The sequence below is a fragment of the Camelus bactrianus genome, chromosome 17 (genome assembly GCF_048773025.1).
Source record: "Camelus bactrianus isolate YW-2024 breed Bactrian camel chromosome 17, ASM4877302v1, whole genome shotgun sequence".
NCBI classification, from domain to species: Eukaryota; Metazoa; Chordata; class Mammalia; order Artiodactyla; family Camelidae; genus Camelus; species Camelus bactrianus.
Window position 1 is genome coordinate 59,293,301 of NC_133555.1, and position 12,777 is coordinate 59,306,077.

A 12,777-nucleotide genomic window follows, 5' to 3' on the forward strand; every position below is an offset into this window, starting at 1 on the left:
GGACACGTCACTAAAAAAAAAGACAACTCGTCCACCTCCTGGTCACATCCCTCCTGAGCATTTCCTCACTGTAAACATCACAGCAGTTTGCAGCCACTGATTTTCACATCAGCTCGGCTCTCAGGGCTCCCCCACCAACCTAGCTGGACACAGTGTCCCTGGGGGAAGCCTCCAAGATAAAAAGGAAAGGGATAACTAAGAATTTGCTAGAAGTCCAATAAAAATAAAAGCAAAAATAAACAAATGGGACCTAATTAAACTTGGAAGCTTTTGCATAGCAATGGAAACCATAAGCAAAACAAAAATACAACCTACAGAATGGGAGAAAATTTTTGCAAAACATGAAACTGACAAGGGCTTAATCACCAGAATATAGAAACAAATCATACAACTAAATAAGAAAAAAAAAAAACTCAATCCAAAAATGGGCAGAAGACCTAAACAAGCAATTGTCCAGTGAAGACATACAAATGGCTAACAGGCACATGAAAAAGTGCTCATTATCACTGATTATCAGAGAATTGCAAATCAAAACTACAATGAGGTATCACCTCACACAAGTCAGAATGGCCATCATTCAAAAGTCCACAAATGACAAATGTTGGAGAGGCTGTGGAGAAAAGGGAACTCTCCTACACCGCTGGTGGGAATGCAGGTTGGTGCAGCCACTGTGCAAAAGTTTGTAGATTCCTCAAAAGACTAAGAATAGACTTACCATATGACCTAATAATCCCACTCCTGGGCATATGTCCAGAAGGAACCCTACTTCAAAAAGACACCTGCACCCCAATGTTCATAGCAGCACTATTTACAATAGCCAAGACATGGAAACAGCCTAAATGTCCATCAACAGATGACTGGATAAAGAAGAGGTGGTATATTTATACAATGAAATACTATTTGGCCATAAAAAACCAATATGCCATTTGCAGCAACATGGATGTCACTAGAGAATGTCATTCTAAGTGAAGTAAGCCAAAAAGAGAAAGAAAAATACCATATGAGTTTGCTCACATGTGGAATCCAAAAAAAAATAAATAAAAAAGAGCATAAATACAAAACAGAAACAGACTCACAGACATAGAATACAAACTTGCGGTTGCCAAGGTGCTGAGTGGTGGGAAGGGACAGATTGGGAGTTTGAAATTTGTAGATACTGACAGGCATATGCAGAATAGATAATCAAGATTATACTGTATATCACAGGGAAATATATACAAGATCTTATGCTAGTTCACAGAGAAAAAAATTCTGACAATGAAAATATGTATGTTCATATATAACTGAAAAACTGTGCTCTACACTAGAATTTGACACACTATTGTAAAATGACTATAACTCAATAAAAATGTAAAAAAAAAAAGAAGCTGTGGTATATTTTACAGAATAGACTACTACTCAGCCATAAAAATGATAAAATGATGCCATTTGCAGCAACAGGGAATGGATGGACCTGGAGAATGTCATTCTAAGTGAAGTAGTCATAAAGGAAAAGAAAAATACCATATGATATCACTTATATTTGGAATAAAAAAAAAAAGACAAACTTATTTACAAAACAGAAACAGACTTAGAGCATAGAAAACAAACTATGGTTACCAGAGGGAAAGGGAGTGGGAAGGGAAAAATTGGAAGTTTGAGATTCATGAATACTAATCTCTATAAAGTAGACAACAACTAGTTTACACTGTACAGCACAGGGAACTCTATTTAATATCTTGTAGTAATTTATGTTAAAAAAAAGAATATGAAAATGAATATATGTATTTTCCTATATGACTGAAGCATTCTGTTGTACATGAGAAATGGACAACATGGTAAACTGACTATACTTCAATAAAAATATTTTAAAATTTATACGGCTATTTAATATTTTTGTTACATTAAAATTTCTGAAAAGAATACACTTCAAAGAAAAAACAAAGTTGCTGTAAGTTAACAAACCAGAAAGCACAGAGCAGAGATGACATTTCCCTGTTTGACAGACCAGCACCAACCCAGTGCTGAGACCCCACTGCTCCCAGGACTGCCAGACGTCACCACCAGGAAGGGTGCAAACACAGGAGAGCACACCGCACAGGGACAGAACCGGAACACGCACAACTTGAAGCAGGATCCTGACAAGCTTTCCGGGAGCCAGTCTCACTATGACTTCTAGTAAATAGGAGTTTCTCGCTTTTTAAAAAACTGCTTTACTGAGATATAATTCACCCACTCCCCCATTTTAGGCATACAACTCAATGGCTTTTAGGATGTTCACACTTCCTTCTTTGATGCAATAAAGTAACTAATTCAGGTTTCATCCTGTCAACCTGCTGTTTGGTCCAAGAGGTCCTGATAGGACTCAGATCTTGAGGACGCCGGTGGCCAGAGCCACTCTAGGCTGGTCAAGAAACCTGTCCTGAGAGCCTAGGGCTTCACCAACGATGCGTTCCCATCAAGGACCCTATGAGAAAGTATCTATTTAACCACAGTGTGAAAGAGCCCAGGAAAAAGGAGGACACCTGATGCCCGATATTTACTCACAGTTGTATATTCATATCCAGTACACCCCAGCACGTGGGACCAGAACATCCCCATCACCTACATGTCCTGGTCCTCTCAGGTGGGGAGGGGACAGGGGAGGGGACAGGGGAGGGGAGGGGAGGGGAGGGGTGGGGGATGGGGTGGGGAGGGAGTGTGACAGGAAGACGGGTTGGGCACTTGGGAGGAGAAGGGGGTCACAGAAAGGATGAGGGCCAATCAAGCTCTTGAGGGGAGGAAGGAGGGTTCAGTCAGGTCAGGAGGTCAGCAGGTCAGGAAAACAAACAGCAGGCAAGCGGACTCTCAGGAGCAGCTGGAGGGGACCAGACACCTCCCTCCAAGCCTTCTCCTGTCTGAACGCTGCTTAGTAACGCCCCATGCTTTATGACCTCTCTCGACCAATCACCTGCCTTTGCCCCTGGCACCTCACAGTGGACATTCAGGGTGACGTCACTTTTACAATGTGCCCCGCCTAACTGATCCCCCACCACCAACTGCCATCTAACCCTGGGTCCTCTCTGCAAACTTTTCTGACCTTATGCTTTCTGGTCCTGCCCAACTGATGTCCCCTGCCCCCTACTACTTGGGTGCTCCCTCTTCCTTTTCCAAATTCCCAGGATTTCCCTTGGGCAGTGGCTGAAAATCATATTAGGTAGACAATGACAGAACCAGGAGGAATCAAATATACTGGCAGGGTGGGAGGTCCTCTCTCCCCTTCGCTCAGCACTGCACACAAAATGCAGAGAGAACGTCCACAAGACGGAGATCTTAACAGCACACCATCTTAATCACGTCGCCACACCCATGTGGCTGTGCTTATCTGCAGTACACCTGTAGGTGACACATTAATTTTAAGTACGTATGTCACATGCATAAAAATAAGCCCTATGGTTTTTGCCAAAAATATATAAAATTATAAAAAATAATTATATATTGTCACACCCCCTACACTGCCCTTGGGTGATTCACTTACACCCAGGTTCAAGGAGGCAGAAACTACCTGGGTGGGACAGAAGCAAAGTTGTGCTTTGGGGCAGTACTGGCTGTGAGGGGGCCTGAGAAACCCTTTTGGGGTGGTGGGAAGACTTGGTGTCTAGATATGGGGGGTGGTTGTGTTCACTCAATCAAGAAATACTGAGCACATGGGGCCTGCCAGTCTCAGGAGTCAGAGAGACACTCCTGCCCTGTGGGGAGTTGACCCCGACTGCTCACAGGCCCAGTGGGGCTGCGTTTCCAACCACACTGCTGGGCCTTCCTGGTCCCACAGCCAGGCTTCAGGCGCTGTGCTGGCTCCAGGATCCCCTGGCCTGGAGGGACTGAGTCCCATCCAGGGTGAGCAGGCTTCAGGGATCCTGGGTCTCCTCCTACTGTCAATCAGAATTCCTTCCAACCCTCAGGAATAGGGACACCCTGTAAATCACCAATTAGCATCAGGACAAAGGTATTGAGGTCTCACACTAAGCAATAAACTGTGCCAACTTACCAAATTCAAAGTGCAGTGTTCCAACTACACAACATTCTCAATAACCCATTTTATGGATGAGAAGACAGAGGGGGTGTGAATCACCTAAGGGTCTCGGGGCGGCGAGTGCTGTAACTTTACCCTGAACTAAGATCTACCTTGGAAAGCGATTCCACCTGGAGCCCATCCTGTGACCTGCTCCCTGAGGTTCTGAGGAAGACCGTTGGCTTTTCCTTGGGAAATTCCTCTTGCAATGACATTAAGTCATGCATCAGTCAGGACAAACGGTGAGGATGTGTTCATGAGGGATCCTGACTCTTAACGGCAAGTCAACTTTGTCTCAGGAAATGGGTCTTCTATTACCATTAATTCGGGCACTAAGGTAAATAAGAGTAACAACATAAAATCCATCATACATATAAGTACTTTTAATTTAAAATATAAATAACTTTATGAACTATAAATGGATGCATTGCATTGGTCCATGACAAACAGGACATTACGTACATTCATTACAAAGAAGTGCTGTCATGGGTGGGGATGTGGTGACAAAAGCAGGGTCATTTTTAGCAGGGAAGGATGTCCTACAGCTCTCAGTACAGGGTGGGTAAGTTCACAGTGCTTCTCCCCACGACCAAACTCTCACCACACACACACACACACACACAGGCAAATGTACATAGATCCTAAAATGACCATCTACCTTCTGATCAGAAAAAAGATAAAGATATTTGCTCACATCACCTAACAACACACTGACCACACACACAGTTCCCATAATAACTTCTTAATACTTCAGTTCTATGAGCCTCTGAAGTTCCCCTCACTTGCGCTCACCATCATCTAACAGAAAGAATTCATAAACAATTCTTCAAGTTTAATTCATTACAGTTCCTCTAAGAACTTATATTATTGCAAGTGTCAGAAGAATATAAAATTCAATTTCAGATGGAGTTTTTGGCTCAGTAGTTTTCATGGTTAAAAGTTTCCACTGACTACACAAAATTATTGGCTCTACTTTTCTCATTCTGTGCTTCCTGTCCCAACTAAAATTTCCCTATACATCTCGTTATTTTGGATTTCAGTCAGTGGTCTGATAGTGCATTTTGTAGATAGTTTGATTGTTCCTACAGATCGCTATCTATTGATGAGCATTTTATTCTTTTAGTATTAAATAGAACAAATGACTTCCAGTCTACAGCTTTTCCTGTAACTGGAGAAACAATAAAGCTTATACCGACATCACTCACCACTACACTACCAGACTCACAGCTTGTCCTGACTGTACTCTGACCTCCTCTAGTCAGTGTCCAGAAAAATCAAGCCCACACACGTGTGGATGTGACTCTATAGGGCCAGCACGCCCACCTTTTTCATTTACTTACTCTCAGTCGTCACTACTTTCCTATATTTGACCTAGAAGTTGCCCTCCTCCTACCCCTACCCTGAGCATTTCAGAAGAGTAACCTAAAAACTAAACTCTTCATGGCACAAACTGTAATCACATTACTAGTAGCCATAAAGTTAGCCTATGAATGAATTTAAAAGGATTAGAATGAATGTATGATAATTACTTTAAACAAAAACATTTTGACTAATAAAACTGTAGTTAACTTCATAATTATCAAATGGCATTAGTCTATTTTACTATCCTTTTTGCATTTACAGTACCCTATATGGATACTAATATATAAATCACACTTAACATCCCCAATTACTATGCTTAGATGGCACAATATCATCATTTTTCATTACAGCCGCTGTCACCATGCTCAGCACCCATTCTACGTGAGCTGGCATAACACCTGCCATCAGTGCTCCCCGCCTGTGTGGCCGCACCGGGACCGTCAATAACAGCTGTGGGACCCAGCGCCTGCGGTACTGATTGTGTACAAAATCTTAACCTTCTTCAAGGCTAAAACTCATTATTCCAAACATTATAGTAATACAATTAACACGATTACCAAAATTATATCCTCTGAATTAACACTAAACCTTATGGCCTAGTAACCAGCCTTATCAGCTTATTGCTCCTGAATCAACTGACACAGCCTCCACTTTTCACTAGTCTCCTTTCTGTTAGTGCCTCCACTTGCATCAACAATGTCTCTTCTTCCACCAGCATACACAGCCAGCCGATTTCATCCATCCCAGCAATCACTAACCCCCAAAATTGTGTCATCACAAGTACCCTTACTACAAACATCCTTAGACTTTCACACTTCACAACTGACCACATTCTATAGTTTAATCAAAACAAAATTAGTCAAAACCCTAATTATTTACTACCCACTGAGAAAATCAGACAAGATGATTAAATTCAGGACTCTGTTTCTTACTGTATGTACTCCTTGGATCATTTTCACTTGTCACTGCATTAATTTTTACCCAGAATCTTGTAGGTTCCTTACATTTTATAATAATTCAACACTAAACTCAGGCAGCATCCATTTCTTAATCTGGTGTTTCCCTATGACTGGCATGAGTAAGAGCATTTAGAGTAAGCAGACTCCTTTAGAACCTGCTCCATTGGTTCCCAAGGGCTTAACTGGAGTTTGCATTCCTGGACCCAGAGCACCTGCAGTCATGCTGCTCACACGAGGCAGCTGGGGCACATCACACATTATAATATTCAATCCCTTGGAAAACCAGATGGCATATCCTGTCCTTATATTACCTTTACAAAGAATGATCATAACGAGCCCCATCTGTCTGTGCCAGACAGATGTACAGCCACTCCCACAGGGCTCCCCACCAGCCACAGACAGTAGGAGCTGTGGGCATCCGTTCTCAGACAGCATGATGTCACAGAGGTGCTCCAGCCCTGACAACAACCCACGCCTTATGTCCTGGTCTGAAGCACGTGTCAGGCACCCAGGCACGGGGTTCAGCACCAGGACGAGCAGTCCCCTCAGCTGGAGTGAAAACCAGCGAGCTTGCTGGGGCACTGTAAGATGCAGAGCTACTGCTCTTGAACAGCCTGTGCAGAGATCCGCTGACTCCCCGTCACGGCAGGGACAAAGCAGGCTGAACACTGCCTGGGGCTCCGGCCGGCTGGCAGGGGTGGCTCAGGGGGACCCCCGGACTCCCCCAGGCTCCTGCTCCCTCCCTCCATGTTCTGGTGCTGCTCCCCACTCAGGTGGAGGCCTCCACTGCCAGTGAGAGTGCACACCGTGGGAGAAAGTGGTGCTGGAGTGGGTGTGCCCCTGTCTCTGAAAAGACGGCCGGCAGTCACGGCCAGCTAGTGTCCCCGCACACACTCTGCAGGGAACAGCACCAGCACCAGGGTAGGGCCTGCCATCACCAGAACTCACTTTCCTGTGCACGCCTGATGGGGTGGGACCAACTCAGTGGTGCAGCCCCAATTTCTCTGGCCCCAATCCACCCTCTAGCCAAGGTGTGCACACTGGGGAAAAATTAAAACCAGTACAGAAGTGCTGCTGCAAGCCCTCAGGCCTCAGCCACATCCCAAACCAGAGACTGCCACCACACCCAGGAGAACCCCACTCCCACAGAGATCCTGCTCCAGCCCCACAGGACCCCGTGCCAACCCTGATAGGGCTGGAACAGTCACTGAGCAGAGGAGAAGCCTCTGCTTCAACCTGGAACTGGCTCCAGCCCCTCTGACTCCAGCACTGCCGCCCCCATTGCAGTGGCTGCCAGCACGTCCCGGGGGAAGAGGGCAGCCCAGGATCACTTCAGGTCCAGCTGTTCCCAACAAACCCACTGGGCACAGAAGACTGCACAGGTATGCTCTCACACAAGGACACCTTTCATTCTGGGGCAGGCAACTGTTTCACCTAATTTCACAGAAATACAGAAAGTTAAAATGAGAAGACACAAGAACACATTTTAAATGAAAGAATAACAAAATAACCATAATGAAAAGAAATAAATACTTTACCTGAAAAAGAGTTCAAAGCAATAGCAACAAGAATGATAACTGAACTGGGAAAAAGAAGAGATGAGCACCGGGAGAACTGTCAAAAGAACTAGAAAATATAAAAAAGACCAATCAGAGCAGAACTGCAAGTTGTACAGAAGATTAGGCAATGCAGATGATCCATTAGCAATCCGGAAGACAGAATGAAAAACACCCAATCAAAAAAGCAAGAAGAAAAGGCCTGCTACATGAGTTTAAAGCACTTCCGAGACAGCAGCAAGCATAGTAACACTCACATGACAGGAGTCCCTGCAGGGAGAGAGAAAAAGGCTGAGAAAACATTGGATAAAATTAAGGCTGAAAACTTCCCTAATCTGAAGAAAGAAACGAGTATCAAGGCATAGGAATCAGAGAGTCTCAAACAGGATCAGCTGAGACAGACTCACATCAAGACATACCATCATTCAAAAAGCAAAATTTAAAGACAATGATAGAATTCTAAAGGCAGCAAGGAAAAAGGAAAGTGTCACAGAAAAGGAAATCCCTCATGAGTCTATCAGCTGTCTTTACTGCACATATTTTTTAAATTTACATGTATGTACTGTTCATTGTCTCTAAGACTGTTTAGAGCTTTAGCTTTTTAAACTTATGTAGTTATTAAAGGAATAAAACCAAATACAATAAAAATTCAAAAAAATACACGCATCCCACTATTAACAGCAACACTATTTACAATTGCCAAGACATGAAAGCATCCCAAGTACATATCAACAGATGAATGGATAAAGGAGATTCACCATATGTAGGTAATGGAATACAATTCACCCATAAGAGAGAAGTGTATTTTTCCTTTTTTGGCCTTCATTCATTTTTAACTTCAAAACCCAGAATTTTAGAACTGGCATAAACATTTCCATTGCATCAAAACCAACAAAATACCTAGAAATAAACTTAACCAAGGAGGTTATGTGTATTCTGAAAACTGTAAAACACTGATGAAGGAAATTGAGGATGATACAAAGAAATGGAAATATATCTTATGCTCTTGGGTTGGAAGCAACAACATTATCAAAATGGCCATCTACCCAAAGGAATCTACAGATACAATGTAACCCCTGTCAACACTCATGGCATTTTTCTTTTTCTTTTTTTTTTTTTTTAGCTTTTTTTATTGATTTATAATCATTTTACAATGTGTCAAATTCCAGTGTTCAGGACAATTTTTCGGTCATTCATCGACATATACACACTCATTGTCACATTTTTTTCTCTGTGAGTTATCATAAAATTTTGTGTATATTTCCCTGTGCTATACAGTGTAATCTTGTTTATCTATTCTACAATTTTGAAATCCCAGGCTATCCCTTCCCACCTTCCACCCCCCGTTAACCACAAATCTGTATTCTCTGTCTCTGAGTCTATTTCTGTCCTTTATTTACTCTTTGTTTTTGTTTGTTTGTTTTTGTTTTTGTTTTTTAGATTCCACATATGAGCGATCTCATATGGTATTTTTCTTTCCCTTTCTGGCTTACTTCACTTAGAATGACATTCTCCAGGAGCATCCATGTTGCTGCAAATGGCATTATGTTGTCAGTTTTTATGGCTGAGTAGTATTCCATTGTATAAATATACCACCTCTTCTTTATCCAGTCACCTGTTGATGGACATTTAGGCTGTTTCCATGTTTTGGCTATTGTAAATAGTGCTGCTATGAACATTGGGGTGCAGGTGTCATCCTGAAGTAGATTTCCTTCTGGATACAAGCCCAGGAGTGGGATTCCTGGGTCATATGGTAAGTCTATTCCTAGTCTTTTGATGAATCTCCACACTGTTTTCCATAGTGGCTGCTCCAAACTGCATTCCCACCAGCAGTGTAGGAGGGTTCCCCTTTCTCCACAGCCTCTCCAGCATTTGTCATTTGTGGATTTTTGAATGACAGCCATTCTGACTGGTGTGAGGTGATACCTCATTGTAGTTTTGATTTGCATTTCTCTGATAATTAGTGATATTGAGCATTTTTTCATGTGCTTTTTGATCATTTGTATGTCTTCCTTGGAGAATTGCTTGTTTAGGTCTTCTGCCTATTTTTGGATTGGGTTGTTTATTTTTTTCTTATTGAGTCGTATGAGCTGCTTATATATTCTGGAGGTCAAGCCTTTGTCGGTTTCACTTGCAAAAATTTTCTCCCATTCCGTAGGTTTTCTTCTTGTTTTACTTCTGGTTTCCTTTGCTGTGCAGAAGCTTGTAAGTTTCATTAGGTCCCATTTGTTTATTCTTGCTTTTATTACTTCTAGGAGAAAATTTTTGAAATGCATGTCAGATAATGTTTTGCCTATGTTTTCCTCTAGGAGGTTTATTGTATCTTGTCTTATGTTTAAGTCTTTAATCCATTTTGAGTTGATTTTTGTATATGGTGTAAGGGAGTGTTCTAGCTTCATTGTTTTACATGCTGCTGTCCAGTTTTCCCAACACCATTTGCTGAAGAGACTGTCTTTATTCCATTGTATATTCTTGCCTCCTTTCTCAAAGATGAGTTGACCAAAAGTTTGTGTGTTCATTTCTGGGCTATATGTCTGTTTTGGTACCAATACCATGCTGTCTTGACTGTAGCTCTATAGTACTGTCTGAAGTCTGGGAGAGTTATTCCTCCAGCCTCTTTCTTTCTCTTCAGTATTGCTTTGGCAATTCTAGGTCTTTGATGGTTCCATATAAATTTTATTATGATTTGTTCTAGTTCTGTGAAATATGTCCTGGGTTATTGGATAGGGATTGCATTAAATCTGTAGATTACCTTGGGCAGTTTGACCATTTTAACAATATTGATTCTTCCAATCCAAGAGCATGGAATATCTTTCCATTTTTTAAAGTCTTCTTTAATTTCCTTCATCAATGCTTTATAGTTTTCTGTGTATAATTCTTTCACCTCCTTGGATAGATTAATTCCCAGATATTTTATTACTTTGGGTGATATTTGAAAGGGGATTGTTTCTTTACTTTCTTCTTCTGTTGATTTATCGTTAGTGCAAAGAAATGCAACTGAATTTTGAACGTTAATTTTGTAACCTGCTACCTTGCTGAATTCTTCAATCAGCTCTAGTAGCTTTTGTGTGGACCTTTTAGGGTTTTCTATATAGAGTAACATGTCATCAGCATATAATGACACTTTTACCTCTTCTTTTCCAATTTGGATCCCTTTTATTTCTTTCTCTTGCCTGACTGCTGTGGCTAGGACTTCCAGGACTATGTTGTATAGGAGTGGTGATAGTGGGCATCCTTGTCCCAGATTTTAGTGGGAAGCTTTTGAGCTTTTCACCATTGAGTACTATGCTGGCTGTCGGTTTGTCATATATAGCTTTTATTATGTTGAGATATGTTCCCTCTATGCCCACTTTGGCGAGATTTTTTATCATAAATAGGTGTTGAATTTTATCAAATACTTTTTCTGCATCGATTGAGATGATCATGTGGTTTTTGTCCTTTCTCTTGTTGATGTGATGTATTACACTGATTGATTTGCATATGTTGAACCAGCCTTGTGTCCCTGGGATGAACCCCACTTGGTCATGATGTATAATCTTTTTTATGTGTTGTTGGATTCTATTTGCTAGAATTTTGGTGAGGATTTTGGCGTCTATGTTCATCATCATCAGTGATATTGGCTTATAATTCTCTTTTTTTTTTTTAGTGTCTTTGCCTGGTTTTGGTATCAGGGTGATGGTGGCTTCATAGAATGAGTTTGGGAGTATTCCCTCCTTTTCAATCGTCTGGAAGAGTTTGAGAAGGACTGGTATGAGTTCTTCTTTGTATGTTTGGTAGAATTCCCCGGTGAAGCCGTCCGGTCCTGGACTTTTATTTGTAGGGAGGTTTTTAATTGCTATTTCTATTTCCTTTCTAGTGATCGGATTGTTCAAGTGTTCAGATTCTTCTTGATTCAGCTTTGGTGGACAGTATGTTTCCAGAAACTTGTCCATCTCCTCTAGGTTATCCAGTTTGGTTCCATATAGTTTTTCATAATATTCTTGTTTGATATTCTGTATTTCTATTTTGTTTGTTGTAATTTCTCCATTTTCCTTTCTTATTTTGCTAATATGTGCTCTCTCTTTTTTCTTCTTTGTGAGTTTGGCCAGAGGTTTGTCGATTTTATTTACTTTTTCAAAATACCAGCTTTTGGTTTGGTTGATTTTTTCTATGGTCTTGTTAATCTCTATTGTATTTAATTCCCCTCTGATCTATATTATTTCCTTCCTTCTGCTGCTTTTTGGGGCTTTTTGTTCTTCTTTTTCTAATTCATTCAGGTGGTGGGTTAAATTGTTTATTTGAGACTGTTCTTCTTTTTTGAGGAAGGCCTGTATCGCTATAAACTTCCCTCTTAGCACTGCCTTTGCTGTGTCCCATAGGTTTTGAGTGGTTGTGCTTTCATTATCATTTGTCTCAAGGTATTTTTTAGTTTCAGCTTTGATTTCCTCATTGATCCATTGTTTTTTCAATAACATATTGTTTAATCTCCATGCTTTCCTTTTTTTCTCCTTTGTTTCTCTGTTGTTGATTTCCAGTTTCATGGCATTGTGGTCAGTAAAGATGCTTGAGATAATTTCTATCTTCTTAAAATTGTTGATGTTTCTTTTGTGCCCAAGTACATGATGAATCCTGGAAAATGTTCCATGTGCACTTGAAAAGAATGTATATCCTATTTTGGGGGGGTCTAATGCTCTGAAAATATCCACCAAATCTAGTTTTTCTATTGTAGTATTTAATTTCTCTGTTGCCTTGTTTATTTTCTGTCTGGAAGATCTGTCTAGTGATGTTAATGCAGTGTTAAAATCTCCAACTATGATTGTATTCCCATCAATATCCCCCTTTATCTCTATTTGTAGTTCTTGTATGTACTTAGGTGCTCCTATATTGGGTG